We start from the raw sequence: 19,168 nt of genomic DNA on the forward strand, positions 1-19,168 counted from the left end.
TGAATACTTCAATCTGCAGAGCACGAGTAAAATTTCAAGATATCGTCACAGTAGATATTCCAGAGAACACTTAAGATTTAAGTTTGTTTTTTATTTAGAGGAAAGTAAAAAAATAAAATTACTTATACTAAATCCAACTTACATTTTGTTTATGGGTTCCTTTTAAAAATGCTCTTATTTTCATTAAATATACATTTAAATTATTAGGACAATATTTTAAGTTTAAAGATTGCAACATAAAATAACTTCATGTTCTTTTGTCTTGGTTTTTAATTTATGACTCTTGGAATTTCTTTATACATTTTCCATCACTTTGTGGCTGAATAAGCATTAGCAGCATGTTCCTGAATGACTGGGATCTCTGACAGCTTTTTATCTTCTGTACAGTCATGGTTAAGATCTCTGTGGGTCTAATTATTGTGCTTGATTTGCAGGGTGGGCAATACAGTGCCTGATACTGAAAAAAAGTAAAATGCTGAATCATTGAAATGATCTTTGTATTTTCATCCCTATTTGCTTGTTTCACCACCCTGCCCCTGCTCTTTGCAGACAATGAAACACTGTGAAACTGGACAGCTGCGTCCAGGGATGCAAGCTGAAATATTCCCACTCTTCAGATATATTTTCACCATTTCTCCCTTCCTGTCAAAATGGCTGGATTCCCAAAGGGGAGATTCCTATGTGCAGGGACATGATAAATTATTCTTCAATCAGGAATAAAGTGAGAGCCTACATAAAGCATTTGAAGTATGAATCAGTCTAATAACTTACATAAGGAAGGGAGAAAAAAATGAATTCCTGCTGTAAATGACAAGCACGTTTCAAATACCAGGGTCCCTGTACGTTTGCTAGAGTTAAAAGAAAGATAAAGAAGGCAATTTGGCAATTTGGTGGGACTCTGCTTTGTAGCATCACAGTGGAAATAAGCCCAAAAATATAGGGAAAACCTGACAGGTGTCTCTTCTATTCACTGCATGAGGCACTCGGAAGAGACCCTTGTGGGTAGAGGGAGACACACCAAACACAGGTAAAGTCTTCCCCCCTCACATCTTACCCAAAACCTAGTTTTGAGTTTGAAAAGGGTTTTATTTTATTTCTGTGCACCATGACTGATTTGAACTTGAGAAAACCCTGAAATAAATTAGATAAGCAATATACTGGTGCTCCTAACATGAACTTCAGTTGTAATTACATAGTATTTCTCTTTTGGTATAAAGGAGTTCTCAGGAAGCCTGATTGCAAAATCATAAAGATCCTAGGCTGCACACTTCAGGATATCATATAATCTTCAACCAAATGCAAATTCTTGATTTATATAATAGATCAACTGATTTAATTTAAATAATTACAAATAAGAGACATGCAATTTTATTGGTGTAGAACAATTCTACGAGCATGTTGAACAGATACATAAATATCTAATTTTTTATTCTGTGCTCCTTAAATTCTTCCACCCTTACATAAGATTATTGATCCTCCACACTTTCAGAAGCAGGAGAACATTCAAAGTAGCATGATCTTTTTGCTTCATCTGTTATATGGAACTGAGAAATGTGCCTTCCTCTCTGTGCAAGAAGCTATTCTAAACATATAATGAGTAATAACTGAGGGTTGAGGGGGAAAAGGAAGATGTATAAAAGGACAAAAATTCTGCGGGTGATTTTGCAATGTGACTTTCCAAAGTTAACTACATTGGCCGAAAGAGCCCCAAAATGGCTTCAGAGTAAGTCAGCTGTTCTAGCTATAGTCTTCTTTCCTAATCCTGACTGCACTTATGCTGGTCTAGATGTTCAGATCTCAGTTTTCACAGAGTACTATGCATAATAGCTTTTTTAACCTGTTTAATACTGGCTTTTCTTGAACCAAATGGCACAGAGCAGCTCCTTCAAAACCCACTGACAATTAGCTCAGAATACCAGTTTTTACTGCATCCACTGAGTCAGAGCTGTAGAATATAATAAGACTAAGCTGCAGACAAGCAGAAGAGAAATGAGGAGCATATTTTAGGGCTTCTCTGAAAGATTGTGCCTTGCTGACACTTCTCTAAACAATATACATCATTTTTATGTGCTATGCCCATGAGAAGTGGGAGAGAGTCACAAATAAAAACAGACCTTCAGGACTAAGAGAGTACTTTATACCGTAAGCTTGTCATTCATAAAGATGTAGTCAACACTCTTTGATTACTTATACATATTACTTCATTTTAAGCTTTTATTATGGCTTCCAACAATTTTCATGAAGATTCTAATTGAATTCCCTCTTGTGCCAAGTTATTTTTATTTATTGATTTTATAAGGAAAATCAATACAAAATATTGTCCTCTCGAATTTTACATTTGCTACTCCAAGGCAAGTGAACAAAAGGAAAAACAGACATTGTGCATCAGTGCATTGAGAAAATCTCATTGTGCCACTCCAAGGTTTAGTTGCCATATGTGGGACCACAGATACCATTTTTAAGCAATAAGCAGAAAATGAAAAGAGGAAAAAACTGCACCCTGATCAGTCTTACAGCACTTTGCAATAACACTCACTGGAAGCTGCAGCAACACCTGATAATACGAGAGGAGCAGGGGAATTAGGCAGGGCAGCTCTTTGTGGTGACATCCTCCACAGCAGCCGTGTCCCGAGGGTCAGTCCCTGCCTCTCCACACAGGGGACAGTGTGGCTGTGCCACTGAACCTCCCCTGTCCCCAGTGCCCGGCCACAGGGCCCTGCCCAGCACAGCCACAGCCCCTGCCAACGCGGCCCCTCACACGCCTCAAGAGCAAGAGCGGCAGAAATCGTACAGGTCACCCTTGACTCGACCAGAGAGAGCAAAATTCTTGTCATGATCCCTTTGCATTCCTGCTACGTTCAAGAATGCTCTCACAGGTCACATCCACACTAAATGTCAGGACTCACAACTACACTTCCCCAGCACCTGATCCTTTGGCTTTATTCCAGAGCAGAGATGGGATACAAACTCGTATGAGAAACCACGATATCAGAGAAACAGAACAGCTCTCAGAATAAAAACAAACCAAAACTGTGACATAAATATATTCTTAAGCCATTTTAGAATTCATCACTGGAAGACACTGTGGTACATAAAATCTAAGTGATTAAGTGTTTAGAGACTTATATGAGACTCCTAATTCTCCTAATATCTGTAGATGAAATTCTGCTTATCCAAGATAAGATGTAGATTACAGTTTTCAATGTCTCCTTATGGACACAACCTTCACTGTCTACAATAAAGTGTGTTGCTGAGTAAGCTTTGATTTCAAACTTATTTAATCTGCTTAGGTATCTTTGTACATTTTGAGTCTATTGACTGGATTCAACTCAACCTAATTCAGTCACTTTTATCCATTGCCAAAACCTGAGATGGAAGGGAAAAAAAAACCCCTAAGACTTCACACTATTATTTGCTATTTTTTGTTTTATTTAAGCTACTGAAACCTTTCCCTTGACTAACACAATCAAGTTGAAAAGATGGAAAAATTTCTTTTTATGAAATTCCCAGGAAGTTTGAGATCCTCTTCTTTGTCATTGGTAAACAGTGGGACAAAGCAGGAATTCGCTGAGCCAGAGCTCCAGAAAATTCATTCCACTATCAGAAAAGTTTGCTTACAAACACTTCTTTGTTAACTCACTTTGATGCTGAATGGTTCTGGGTGATAAAAATTTTACAGTACATGTTTTAAGGAAAAAAACCCAAACAACCAAAGAGAAAAGAAAAAAGGAAAGGTAATAGATTATAGATGACTGGCACAGAGATGGGCGAGAGTGTTTTGTGTATGACTGGAAACAAATGAATGCAAGTTATTTGAAAGTGGGAAGTCATGAGAGAGAAATATATTGGAGTTGAAAGATCAAAGGGATCAAATGTAATCAAACATTGAAATCTTAATATTGGACATAGTCCACCTACTTAGTAGTACAGAATTGATCCTTTTTCATTACTATTTTTCTCCTTTGCACTATGCTCACTTTGGTTCTGAAAGTATTCAAGAATCAGCTTATACTTTTTAAAACTCAACCAAGTCTTTTTACATCCTTTAATCACTGGAACAGCTACCATAAGTACTAAGTAATGAGGTTTAAAGAGACCTCTCTTCTATCTAATGCATCCCACTTCTCCCAAACTCCAGAATTTCATGCTCAGACTGTTTAAGATTCCCCCTCCAAATGTAAAGGTTGTTGCATCTGCTCTGCTGCTGGAAGACTGACCCCAAACTTCCCTGCTCTAGAGGTTATCACTTTTGACTTATTCTTCTACCTCATAGTTTACTTTCATTTCTTTGCTCTAATGTCAATACTGTCCTTTAGCATATAAAGCCCTGCCTTACCTCATCCTTTTATCAAACAAACCAAGCATTTTTAGCTCTTCTTATGAGACAGCCCATCAATCTCCCCAGATCTTTTCAAGGTCTTCTTCCTCACTTCTTGAGCAAAGGCAAAAAAAATTGCTCAGAGAATTAAAAAAGAGTCATGCAAAGTCTGAGATATCCAGTGGAGATTAACTGTCAGAAGCAAGACACATTAACACAGATATCCTGACTGCTGCCTCTGCACCCTCCTGTGTATGGCCATGTCAGCTCACTTCCCAATCTCCATAGCAAATTGATTTACTGCAGATGCGTGCAAAGGCCTTGAGGTAATCTGTCTTTCTCACCTTAAGATAATTTCATACAAGATTTTAAGAATTATGGAAAAAGAATGATTTCTTGTTTTGTCCATTATTTTTATTAGAGCAAACCCATATAGTGTTGCCATTGAATATGCTGCTCAAATAAAAAAATGCAAGGCAAAGGTTATCCAAGATAAGTGTGTTGCTCTTATGCATGCAGAAAGCAAGCTGGGAAAGCATTTTATCCCAAAAAAATAAAAGATTAAGTTAAGGATGCGATTTATTAACATAAGATGACACTTCCAAAAGAAAAGCTTCTGGTTGAACTGTGTTTTTCCTTTGGCATATTAGAATTTATGTCTTGTAAGGATAAAACAGAAAAAGTAAAAATCATGTAAATAAATGAAACATGTCAGAAACACAAATCTCTGCGAATCTATTAATTTACAGTGCATTCTAAATATCTTCCTCACCTAACAGTAACAAAATTATTGTTGCCAAACTATTTTATGTGAAGGATTAGTGTGTCACTTCCACAAGGTTTCACAGAACCACAGAATTGTTCAGGCTGCAATGAGATCACTGAGCCCAACCATTAACCCAGCACTGTCACTAAACCATGTCCCAAGTGCAACCCTTAAATACCTCCAGGGATGGTGACTCAGCCTGTGCACACCAGACTGAACAGAATTCATTGAACTTACCTGTTTGCTGTGAGACATTGCCACCAAAATGAGGCTAAAATAAAGGTTTTCTGTGACCACCCATAATCCCCCACAATTAATGACACAACACCTAAAGATCTACTTCCACAGAAAATTCTTTTGGAGATGTCAAGAGTCTACCTCGCTGAACATGGATTTTTTCCACAGTTTGACCAAATAACTACCAAAAGTTTTTTATAAATATATATATATATATATGTCCAGGCATAGTTTCATGAAATATTTTCAGGTTAGATTAATAAAGTGGCAAGTACAACAGAGATGAAATTTGATAGGCCATTTGTACAGTAAACTACATCTCCAAAGCTCTTTAATCAATGTCCTGAACCAATTACCACTCATTATTCTTGATGCATTGTAAGAGAACACATGACCATATATCACTCTCAATGATCATAACATTTTATGCTAATTTAATATGCTACCATATATAACACCTCAAGGTTAAAAAGAAAAAGTCTCAGACATTTCTGAGAGACATATAGCTCAGGAACTGACCTTCATTTCCATTATTTAAGTAAATGTATAGATTGATAGATATGCTATCCACTATCCATTTGGAGTACTTTATCAGACATAAAAGAGTGGAAGTGAGGACCAAATTTAGCTGCCAGCATTTTTCATCTACTGCATTCATTTTTTACTCTGAATATTATTTCAGCTCATTTCTACACATGGGAACTTTTTGTAGCCTCAGACATTTTTGATAGGCCATCGCAGTGGCAAGAACCTTATAGGAATTGGAATAAACTGGGACATCTTTCCAACTCATGACATACAGCAGCACTTGGCAGGAGTAAGACCATCTGCCCATGTCATAGAAATACACTCCATCAGACAATATATCCAGTTTGGGTCATTTAACACCTCTGAGCTTTAGATAAACCAGCAAAATCAGCACAGCAGTTCTGCAGTCAGGTATCTTCTCACGTTTCACACTTCCTAAGCACGCTCCAGTCTCTCTCTGTAGCCAAATCACAAGGAACTGCAGAGAGACTGTGTGTTCTGAATTCCCATTTTTATTTGGCTGGAACACAGGTAAGATGGTTATAACTGATTTATCTATAAAACTATCAAATATAAGACAAGCAATAATGAAAGCAGATATTACTAACTGTGGCAAGAGGCAAAATAATAAAGTAGGCAGAATATGGATTAAGTGAGGATTTTCTGAGATCAAGAAACATATTTGAAAAGGGAACTTTCTCTCTTAGGGACGGAGAGGAAACAAGAAGGAAAATTAAATGAGTAAGAGAGTGCATAATTATATCTGGGAGGGCATAGGATTAGGCAAGTTAAAGTCTCACAAACACTGAAAACAGAGGCAAGAAGAGAAAAGCTAGAGAAGTGGGAAAGGAAAAAAGAGAAGCAGGCACGAGATTTCTCAGCTAACTTGGTATTTTTTAATGTGCATGTGGAAGTATACACAGAAAACACAGCTCGAATTTGGGAATACTTCCTGACAGAACATAACACCAAACTACTAGGATAAATGTAAAAAGCTGCAAGCTTCAGACTATTAAGAGACAGAGGAAAAGGGAGAGTTAAGAATGACATATCACTGGATATCAGTAATAGGAGAGAGAGTGGGAGAGAAGAGCAATCTGTTCCTCACTGTGACCTTTGCTGATTCTGTGTTTTTCCCCATTCATTTACTTGTCAAATTTTCAAGTTTTAAAATCCCATTTCACTGTAAGGTTACAAGGTTTACTAATATAAGCAAAACCACCCAAATAGACAGCCTTTCTCTGAATATTCAAAACAGTTAATGATGTTCTTCTATTTTTGGAACACTATACAAATAGGACATAAATTGCAATGAGCTACCATAACTTTAATACCAAGCTCATATTTAGATTTTTACTTTCCTAGCAGTGTTCACTGTATGATGAATTTAATTTCATCTGAGATACTGAAAAAAGAAATTACAGCACTGCTGAAGCAGATGGCTGCTGTAATGAAAACCACAGCTGAGAGTCACGGTGAAATTCCACTCATGAGAAATATTATCAATATACAAGTTGCCTTTCTCAACTTTATATCTGCCCTTTTGGGAAGGACTGATTTTTGTGTGTCTCAAGGTGTTGGAAACCAAACTTCAAATTTAACTACTGCATTTTTATGTTATGTGTATATATATTACCTTAATGGTTTTTAAGTTTTCTATGTGGTAGTCTTATTAACCACCCACTCCAAATGCTCCTAATCTTTAAGCAAAACAAAGAATTAAACCTAATAATACAATGTAAAATAGCCAAGTGTTTTTTGAATCCTTCAACTGAACCCTTTAGAGTGTTAAATATTTTAATAAAAAATTTATACATATATATTTATAGTAATATAAATATGTGACAGATAAAAATATGAGGCACATAAAAAAAGAACAATTACCTCAAAATAATTCAGATCTAAGACCTATAACATTCGTACAAAATCCTTGTTTAATTTAAAGGTATGAGATTTGGTTACAGAAAAATTAACTGGGAAATAGCCATACACTCCCTATTAAAACAAGTACCACTTCAGTTTGCTGATTTAAATCTAACAACAGTTTATTTATATTATTTCAGGTAAGTTCTTCAACCATTACGGAAACCTGAGCCTCTGTGGTAGAATTCCAGGTTAAGAAAACACATTTTCCAAAAAAGCCTCTTCACCTTTGACCAGCATCTACTGACATGACAAATATAAACCTCACAGCAAAGGGTTGAGACCTATACTGTAAAATAAACTATTTATGCAGTCCACTCTCTGAAAGAAGCCTCCAAAGAAAGGTTACATTAATAACAGTTATCTGCCCTGAACCTCAAGGACATTTTGATGAGCTAAAAGCACATTTAACACCATGCCCTTTAAGATCTTCATTATGCTGCTCTACTAAAACTTCCACTGCTGTTAGTGTTGCTGACTCAAAAAGACATCAGAGACAAAAATAAAGTAGCACTGGCATCATGTGCTAGAGAGGCACAAAGTTAATTCTAACAGCCTAATTCTCTGTATCTTCCCATGGATTGAAATTCAAAGGGTTAAGAGAAACTAGAATTGGACTCCATGATCCTCAGGGGTCCCTTCCAAATCAGGATATTCTGTGGAATAGCTCGATGCACCTTTGCAACACAAGGTCCACATGATACCAGTAAGGACTAGAGATAGAAGAAGTCCATTGCAGCTGCAAACTATCTAAATGTATGAACAAATAAACCATCAAGGGGTACAACAGCTTATGCTACTAATTGACAGAGAATGAAAACAAGAGCAGCTTTTCCAAAGGCTAACCTGTCCCAGGCTAATCACAGAAATAGACTCTTACTCCTACCTGTCCTCCAAGATAAGTTTAGAAAAAGATGATTTTTTTCAGGAATAAACTATACAAATTCATAAATCCCTCATCAGAGCAAAAATGGGAGTTCAAGCTGTTGAGCTGACTTTGTCAGATCTCAGTTTCAGACCCAGCCATCCACAGGGGACAGAAGAGAGACGGGGGATTATCACAGGAGAGGCTGAGATTCAGATGTGCTTTGCACTGAGAATGGGTTACTGATTTTGTCTGCTCTGAGAGCCTGGCCAGCACAGGTGGTGAAGATCCTAGAAGGAATCAAAGGCCAGGTTCACCTTCTACTCTTGGAACATCAATCCCAAAGAGAGAAGAGCTGATGCAAAGCAGGAGTGGTACCACACCAAGCACAGCTCCCCAAGAGGGAGAAGAAGCAGAGGAATAAATTGTCTCACTCTCCCCTCTGCAGACTCTTAAACATGTTAAGCTCAGAGCCTTCACACATGTGTCAGATAAAACAGCAAAGGAAGGGCTAGACAAGAAACCAGGGGCAGACAAAGTTGACAGTAACAAGAACTTGAATCATTTCTTGTCTCAGCATCCACAAAAAGCAGATGAAGGTCACATTCAGGAAGCTTTCCACTGGAAGAAAACTATTTTAAAATATCTTTAAGATAATGACAGTGAAGATGGCAATTAGAAACACTGTGAGCTGACAGTGCATCAGGGCCAAGTGAATTGCACTCAAAATGCTACAGAAAATAACAATGACAGTAACAAGCTGTCAGAAGTGTTTGTCACATTTGTCCCTTAAGAGAGGGAACACCATGAGAAACAAGTTAACTTGATCTTCACAAAGCTAAAAACAAACTACAGACCTAAAGGCCAGCTCACAGCACAGATGAGCTGCTGAAATCATTGATAAATCCTCTACAAGATCCTGCTGAAAATCCTGTGCCTTATTCATTGTCCACATGGCTGATGCTGTCACACTGTGGAGATGACTTTATTACATTTGTGAGATAGGTAGACAAGGGCTAATCCTAAAGTCCATTTTAAAGACAATGGAAAAAGTTCTCCTGACTTTAATTGCATTTTCATCAAGTTCAAAAGTGATAAGCACTTGAGGAGCCTGCTAGATAACCATGGCTACTTGAATATCAAGTTAATGATATTTCCTGGGCAGTGAAAATGAAAGATTGTAGAAGAAAATTAAATTCTGATGTGCTTGCACTGGTTTTCTGAAGTGTGACAAGCAGCTCTGGAGCACCCATGGCACCCTCCAGGTTCTCAATCCTCTTTGGAAGAATCTAGACATTTGAGAAGAGCAGACATTCTCCATGGGACAGTTTTTGAACAGGTTTTCTCATTTTTTGGACCATCTGCCATTGTTACAGGTACTGATACTTGAACTTGTCTTTGAAGTGACTAATTTTCTCCAAAGCAGTGCCAGGATTTTAAGATGTCAACATACTTAGGTTTTTAATCCTTATGAAAAACAAGCAAACAAAAAAAGGCTAACACTTCATCCCTGCTCAAAAAGTTTGACTTTCTCTTGTTCAATATTAAAACATTTGCTAAGAGTGTTATAGTTATACCTTCAGTTTGTGTATTATATTCTTCTGATCAGGAACCTGATGTTCAAAATTAAAAAGAAGCTGCAAGTCATAAGATCATGCTATGATCTTTTTCAACTTAATTTTTTTTTTTCCCCAACCTGTCTATTTTAAGAAAAATTTAATTATTATTCAGTTTGCACTACTGGTAGAGACAGAATTATGCAGAATATTTGAAAAGCATATTTATTTTTTTCCCCCTCTCACATTTCAGAATAATTGGTTTCCAGATTTGGCCAGCCCGTTTGATACTTGATCATAACAAAAAGTGATTGTGAACCTTTGGTCAAAGCTCAGGTTTTCCCTTTTTCTGATTTTCCTAATTTTTGCAGCAGAGAAATATTTCAGAATTTCTTCCAACAAAACATGATTGATACAGCAAGAACTGCCTCTGCCCATTTGTCTGGAGCAGCAAAGGATGAGATTTGTAATATACACAAAGATATGGAAACGCCTGGAGATTACAAATCTAATCTTAATAAAAGTATAAATAAAATTATTGAAAATGGCTTAAGGGATATTTACATATTATCTGAAACCTTATGAAACTGAACATTTGGGTAGATATTTGACATTTGTTTTTCTTCTTGGAAACTGATCCAAAATACAACGTTTGTTTGCTTTGTTATTTTAAAATCTTGGGAATCTTTATCTCAAGGGGGAACACTGCTGGTGTGATGGTGCTGACTCAGAGACTCAGCTGCACTTGAAGGATCTCAGGAACCCATCAGCTGAACTCCCTCAGCAAAGCAGGATCAGCACTGAACCCACACCAGGGAGCCCAGGGCTTGATCCAAGCAGGCCTGAAGGTGCACAGCTTCTCTGGGCAAAGCCTAATTAGGCTTGATTGTATTTAACAACTGAAATAAAAACTGCAGATTACATTTGGGAGCTTTGAATTCAAGACAGCATCACTGACAGAGTTCAGGTATGAGAGCATGGGGAAGACTGGAGAAGTACTACCCTTTTTGCTTTGTTTATGCCTCTAGTCTGTGTTGTTATTTAAATTCTAGGATATTTTAAACATTCAGTTGATATTTACTTAAATATAAGCATATATATGTATATTTAAATACATTCTCATGGATCATCCTTTCCCCATGCCTGGAAGTGTTCTAGGCCAGGTTGGATGGGGCCTGAGCCAACAACCTGGTCTAGTGGAAGGTGTCCTGGACCATGGCAGGGGTTGGAGTGAAATGAACTTCAGGGTTCCTTTCAACCCAAACCATTCTATGATTTTATGACAAATTTAACATGTGAAAAACACCATGGCTCCTTTACAAAGATATCTGGTTCAGTTTTTCTAAAGATATTATTCAAAACAATCTCTACTGTTATGGTGACTTTAACCACATGGTAGCTCATAAGTGAACACTGTGGAATGACTCTGCCTCAATTTCTCTTAAAAGTCCAAACCAAAATATTTTAAAAGATGACAACTTTAGTTTCTAGACTGTGCTTAAGCATTCTATTTCATATATCAGTATATCTGAAAAGATTCTTTAGCAAATGTTGTTATGGTAAAAAAAAACTCATCAACCAGAAACTCACTAAGTCATCCCTAGTTTGTAAATCTAATTCATAACACTGCAGCCAAAGAAAGATGTTAATTGCTATTGGTATAAAATTCATGACCACTGACAATATATACTATTTTGGCTGCAAGACTAAAATTCTGAATGTGTGATCAATGACAATTTTAAGATTAAGTGACCATTTGGGATTACATTCATCAATACTAATGGTATCTTATTCAAAAGTTTAATGAGAAAGCTATAATGCATATCACATTTCTCAGTAAGAGACATTATTATTGAATTTCAGAGAGAGGCTATTATGAAAAATGAAATAAAAGCAAAAAAAGCCCATTGTTTAAAATGGATTTTCTAAGTGCATTGAACACATGAACTGGACTGCAAGCCTTTGCTTAGAGGACTGTTCTTTAGGTAATTCCATCTTGTTTATTTGCAGTCCATATGAAAAGAGTGTGTCTTTAAGTCAGACCTGAAATTAGTCACTATAGGACATGAGGATATCTACATGAGATAAAACATACGTGGCATTTTCAGTAAAATGTTCTAACATAACGGGACAGTCAGACCCATGAAGTGATTTTGCTCCTCAGAATTCGTTTATTCACAGTATTTGATGTGAGCCAGCTCTTGTATTTGAGAAATCAATTTGAGTAGCAGCTGAAGTAGCAATGATTCATGCTCATGGTAAAACCTGTCAAAACTGAAAGACGGAGAAAATATTCTTTTAGTCCATATTCTTATGGTAGAAAGGAAGGGAATTATTATTTCTCAGGATCACAGAATATAGAATTGTTAAAAACAGGTGGGTGCACCAGTTAAGTCTTGTTTGTGGTGAAAACAGACAGATCTCAGTCCAAATTAAAGCTGTGTTCAGCTTTTCCAGCCTTTAACAGCTACTAATACAGTCCCCAATTAGGACTCCTTGCCCTGTTATTTATTCAGGCTTTCCTTGCTTGTCCTTTGTTTTATAAAAACAGCCTCTTGGTTTTTTTTTTTTTTTTTCCATTCAGCACTGTTGAGGAAGACTTATTATCACATATTTTGATAAAAATATCATTACTACCCCATCTTCTAAAACCCCCCAGACATTAAGATATCACTGTATATATATGGTTTTCAGTCATGCCCGATTTCCAGCACATAGAAGAGATAATTAAAAACACCAGAGAAAATCCCAACACCTTTCAAACACTGGGTTTTTCTGTCTGTGGGCTGTGACAGACAAACTCTTCACCTACAATGGACATTTTTGGGTCATTTCTGCACATTTTCCATGCACACAAGAGGGACAGGGAGGATGTGATAGTTGCCAGTTTCACAGCAGAAGGCAGAACTTATGCTTTATAGTATAAATTGTCCACAGATTAGGGGAACTGCTGGCTTAAATAGTGCAATATTGCCTGTTTCTATAGCATCAGCACAGTGGGACTCCAGTCCCCATGGATTATTATGGGATGTAGAAATACAACCACGTGAAAATCAGAGTTAAGACTGAGTTTCTAAGCTGCTGGATCTCAGAAACTCAGCTGGACACCACCTAGGTCCTCCTGAAATAACAGTATTCACACTTGATAGGAGTGACAATACTATTGAAAAGAAATACTTTTTCTGTCAATAAACATTTTGTTTGAAAAGCTAAATGCCTTCATTTTTACTGAACAACAGCAAAGAACAATCTTGTTTTTCAATACAGGCTTTGAACAAGAACCTGAAACATAAATTCTGATTTTTCAGCTCTGGAAACTCTGAATAAGGGAAAAAAGCCATCTTCTACCTCAATTAGAATTATTTATTTTGCTTGCTTCTAAAACCTGAGGTTGAGCAGCAATCCTGTAAGAATAAATAGAACAGAAAAACTCAGAAAGTTACTTGAAAAGCAGGAACACTGTGTCTCATGTGGTTTATTAAGAAAAGTTATCTATTTTTTTTAACTGCAACACTAGGCTGAACTTGCATATATGAATCAACACATCTCTAATGAAAAACAGGAAGTGGATGCATAAGGACTGGTATGTGACAAGTGGTAGTTACTAGATTTAAAGAAACAGTGGAAGCATCCCCATAGTACTCCAGTGTATCATCTTTTTAGTTCAATTGTTTTTTTTTTAGAAGAAGAAATTGTAAATTTTATGTAATTGTAATTTTATATAGTAACACCTGGACAGAGAGCATCCCCAACATCCCATCACAAATACACCAATGATTTTTACACAGTATTGCAGATATATGCAGGTCCTCTATGTATAACTCTGCTAATTCTAATAAGTGGCAAGGCAGCAACCTGTCTGATGGACTGAACATAAGCACTTAAAGGACTAGAACTCCACAGGAACGAAAGGTGAAGTCTGTTTTTCAGAAAAATACAAACAAATATCAAATACAAACAAATATTGTTGTTTTTTTTAAAAAAACAATACATGATTCTCACCATCAAATAGACTCTTTCCCCATCAGCCATTTATGGGGACTGGTGGCTACTATGTTTTACCACATAATTTAGATAAAATCTTGGACAGAAGTAGGACACTGTGTATTCACATGAATTCACACTCCTGAGGGATAATTCATTAAATTAATTTTGCCAGGTTTTACTACAAAGGACATAATCTCCTCAGGCAAAGACCTTGGTTTTTTACATCTTTAAAATACCTTGCTTGTCTGTGGAGCTCTATAAAGTAAAGTCAAATATATGAAAAAGAAGAGCAGTATGCCAACATAACCTACAGCCCTAGCTGTTATATTTCCAGACTCTGTCCATCTAAAACTTCAAGTCAAAGTAGAACAATAGCCTTGAAAAGGCAAAGATCTGAACAGTCCACTTCCACAAATTGCTCAATATCTGACCTTTTAAGCACCCAGTCTTGTCATACCTAAGAGAGGAATAAAATACATCACAAGAACTAGTTGCAAGAAATAAGCTCAGATTTTGGGGGTGGATCTCTCTTAAAAATCCCTTCTCATTTTTTTTTTCTTGCTGCCTTAAAGCTGGTAAAAATTGGTCTTTCGTGTTCTTGACAAGAGATAAAGATGAATGGGAAAGTCATGTCAGGATCAGACTTTTATTTACGATCTTGTAAGTTCAGGACTGTGCACATGCATGATTTGCTTCTGGACTTGTCTCAAAATGAACAAATGAGAGATGAAAGATTACCCTGAGGACCTGCAGAACTACACATAAAAAACAGCTTTATCTAAAGAAGCATACATTTCTGGAGGAAAAAGGTGATAGCATGAATTTTATATCAGATCTTTACTTCATAGATAGCGCTACATAAAATATTGTTGGTCAGATCGCTGCTGGTTTAAAAAGTCTTTTGTTATTCCTTTGTATGAAATAATCTTGTTGAGAAAATGCTGTTTCCATGTGCTAGGCAACAGATTTCATTTCATCTTTGTTATGTGTTTTTCCAACCCTTGGCTGGTACTGCAGATAATGCTCTTCACAGCCAGACTTCCACAAGCACAGGATAAACTATCTTGAAAACACCTGCACGTGTTAAAACCAGTGTTGTGATTAAAAATAAGACATGGTGCAAGGTACTTTCTTTACCTTTCAACTTTTTCAGAACAAAAAATCCACAAATTAATTTCACTGACAACTGAACATTTAGTTTCCACCTGCTTGGAAGATAATCTTCTATACAGAACACAAAATCGTAATTTAAGACTTCAGTGAGTTCTTCCCCCCATGCATTCTCCTAATTTGCAGACAAACTCCTGAAGATCCTTTCAGTGCACTTGAATAAGTCTGTATCAGAGGCAATCTCCAAAAGCTTGAGGAGAATGTCACTTGGTTGGCTTTCATTTGCTGTAGACCGCGGTCAGTACTCCCTGTCATAATCCTCTAAAAATAAAGATATTATAGCAACAAAGTGATGACAGGCATCAGCACACAGCAGAGAGTAACTTGAGGGCTCTTTGCTTCAAATGCTATGTTGGACTCTTGTCTTTAATACATTAAACTCTATCACATCTATCACTCTATCACACTTTTGAACTACTTCCTCTGGATGAATGCCATTTAGATCTAAAATTATTTCTCTCCTTCCTTTCTGAAGAGGATTGGGTCATTCTTCATCCTGATCTTACCATAAGAAGTGTTAAAATATATTTTTTTAAGTTAAATATATTGTTTTATTAAAATTCTCTATCTAAAAAACATTACGGTTTGAGGTCCTAATTCAGGAAAAGATTTCCTCTTCTAGGGAGTACAAATGCTCACTAAACTGGAGCTGAACTTTAATCTGGTTTGAGAACATTTCTGAACCAAGAGCTAAAAAAATTCCCACATAATTAATCTTGTACTGAAAACAGAAGATGATGCTTTATTAATAGAAAAGGGAATAAATCCGGAAAAAAAATCCTGAAGCTTGGCATTCAAAATGGCTTTTTGAGCAGAGAAAAAGGAAAGAACAGTTTGTTTGTAGGGAGAGGAAAAAAAAAAAATCACAAGGATTTCAACACATGAGGAAAGAGAGGAAATGATCTCATCTACTTCTCATTTGCTCTTCTGTGGCAAATTATGCTCTGGCAAGAGCACTGGGAGAACATGTCCATGATGTCTGAGCAAAAATCACTAATACCTGGAATAAAGCTTATTTTTGTTTCATGTGGAGTCCAGGGACAAGTTGCAACATTCTGCTGAGGGATGTGATACCAAGTTAACATCAAAGTTTCCCAATGGTAAAATAATTTCTTAGGACCTTAATTCTCACTCTTCTGCAAATTTACTGCCCCATTATTTACCATTAAACAAGAACAGAGTGTCTAATTTCCCTTTTCTTATCAAAACTATAAATCAGATTTTGGTAGTTGTAAATTATACCATCAGATGACTGAGAAAAGTTTAAAATACCATTTTAACACAGTCCTTATTGAAAGCAACATTGAAATAATCTTTCCTCTTGAAATCTCAACCAGCTTAGATATGCTGTCACCATCACATTCATTGCTCACACCTTGACAATCTTCAAAGGAAAATCAAAAAGATACAGCCCTGCAAAACCATCCCCTCTTTGCATACAATAGGTACAACGGTTTCCCTGGTGCTGTCTTCACACTGTCCCAGAAGAATCAGGATGGCCTGACATCCAGCAAGGATGTCTGAGCTCATTTCCCAAATTAGTTTCTATTTCTGATCTGCTGCCTTCCACAACGAGACTTTTTCAGTGACACTGACCAAATTACAGTGAGCTACAGACAGAAAGACCATGCACACTGCAGCTGAGCCATGGAAGCTTTGGGAAAGTCAGAAACCCTGGAGAATTGATGAAAAGCAATCCAGAAGTGTGGAGAGTGATGGAGTACTGCAGCAAAGAACACACAGAAAGGACTGCTAGGATCAGCACCACCCTGTGTCCCAACAGGAAACACCAGCCAGCCCCAGGGCTTGTGTTCTGCTGGGAGGGAGAAGGAGCGAGCCTGAAGTCCAGAAATCAGTGTACAACACCTCCAATTCCTTAGCAAAAGGATTTTCTCCATAATATTTTCATAGAGCTATACCAAACCAGCTGCTATGCCACATGAAATGGTTTTTGTCCTTGTATTAAGTGTAATTTAAATGATCCATTCAATTATTACTTTTGTGTTCAAAGATGGCTTATTTTCATGCAGATTTATGTTTCATTATGCATGGAGGATATTCTTAATTGTGCTGAAACAACTGCAAATTTAATTAAAGTTTGCCATTCCAAGCATAAAATAGATTAAAGAAAATGCTGACAACAGAAAAATAAATATTCGACTATTTAATTTAACTCAACATTTATTTTTAATCCAAACATCAAAATAACCTTATTTCTAATTACAATTTCATGACAAAATGTCTTGAAGAAGTATTTGTCTCTATTTCCCTCCAATCTGCTCAGCTGAAACACACTAGCTTACTTGCAAAACTGTTGATTAATAAATCTGTTCCAGCTGTATTACTGTATGTTACGAAGAACGCAGATTGATGTATGTAAACAACCATTATAATTTTAAAAACCCAAAGTCTTGCCAGTCTTCAAAAGCAGAAATCTCATCAAATACATTGCAGGACAATTATACACCTAATCTTAACAAAGAAGGAAAAATAAGGAGCACATATAGCTAGTAAGGTCCAGAGATCTGAGGCAATTCATAGCAGATGGAGAGATATTAAAAGTTACTTGTGGTTCCTAAAACTGGGTATTATTAGACTCAACCATGTGCTGTAATTTTGACAATAGGCAAATCCCCAGTTTCATAAAAAGTTACACTTAAAATCTGCCCTGGCTCTACTGAAACTAATTGGAAACTCTCCAATTAAGTTATGCTGCTTAGTATTGATTTTATAGTCAATAAATTTAATAATTTATAGTTATCATCTATGGGGAAAAAGAAAGGTAGACAGGCAAATTTCCTCTCATTCAGATGCAGTAAGTCTGGCTGACTGAGGAAAAGAAATAATTCCTAAACTGCAAGAATTATTAACACTAACTTAACCCTTGATGTGATTCAGAAGCATTAGTTAAGAAGAAATATATAGCCTTTCCAAGGCATTGCATGCATTTTTTCCAAACAGATAGAGGAAACAAAAGTGCTTTACCAGTCTAACAAATATCCCAGGAGTCAGAAAATTTAGAGAAAAAAACAAACAAACAAAAAACCAACTTTCCCCAGTTATTCACAATAAGATTTTTTTGCCATGTCTGAATAAATTGTCTGACACGATTTTTGGTGCTTCTTCCTTCCACCTTAAGCAACAGATTCAGGAGCTAAGGCATTATTTACATCTGAGTGACAACATCCAGCTATTAGGAGTTTTAGGACCACCACCAGCACTCGTAGAAGACACGACAATCACAGTATGTTTCTGGTTTGAAAGCCATGAGCTCAGCTGGAGCAGTCTAAGCAACACAAACCTCATCCAAAAGCACCCAGGATTACCACCACAAACTGCTTGCCAACCCCTGTTCATTTCTTATTTTAATTATGTCTTGTCAATACAACTGAGAAAAGAAAACCTCGAGACAGAAAATATAAATGCTGCAAACCTCTTTCCTTTATGTAACTTCACCGTGAAAGGACAGAAAAGTCTCTTTTTGCAACAAAACCAAGACTGAAATACAGAAAGAGGATTCTACTGCAAACTGATAGAATCAGCACACACCGAGAGCTCTCTGCATGTCAGTGGACCATCATGGAGCAGGGATTCATCCCTGGTGTTAACAAATTCAGATATAATAAAGTGTGACAGATACTTTCACGTTTTCCTTATTTATCTATATCAGCTATATATGTTAGTACCAAGAAAATCTCAAAGAAAAAAGACCCATCCAAAATCAAAAATTCAGTAGAACAAATGGGGAATTTAAGTCAGTATGAGGGGTTATTAAACTCTTTCATAAAATAAGAAGCAATCAAGAAGGGAAATAGCAA

The 19,168-nt window shown here is 36.6% G+C and overlaps 1 protein-coding gene across 3 annotated transcripts in view; it reads right to left on the reverse strand.

Annotated features, from left to right (window-relative positions):
• DPP10 (dipeptidyl peptidase like 10) overlaps positions 1–19,168 on the reverse strand; it is a 431,847-nt gene that overhangs the window by 94,895 nt on the left and 317,784 nt on the right. The gene's annotated exons all lie outside the window — the stretch shown is intronic.

This window comes from Cyanistes caeruleus, chromosome 7, assembly GCF_971803275.1.
Source record: "Cyanistes caeruleus chromosome 7, bCyaCae1.hap1.1, whole genome shotgun sequence".
Classification (NCBI taxonomy): domain Eukaryota; kingdom Metazoa; phylum Chordata; class Aves; order Passeriformes; family Paridae; genus Cyanistes; species Cyanistes caeruleus.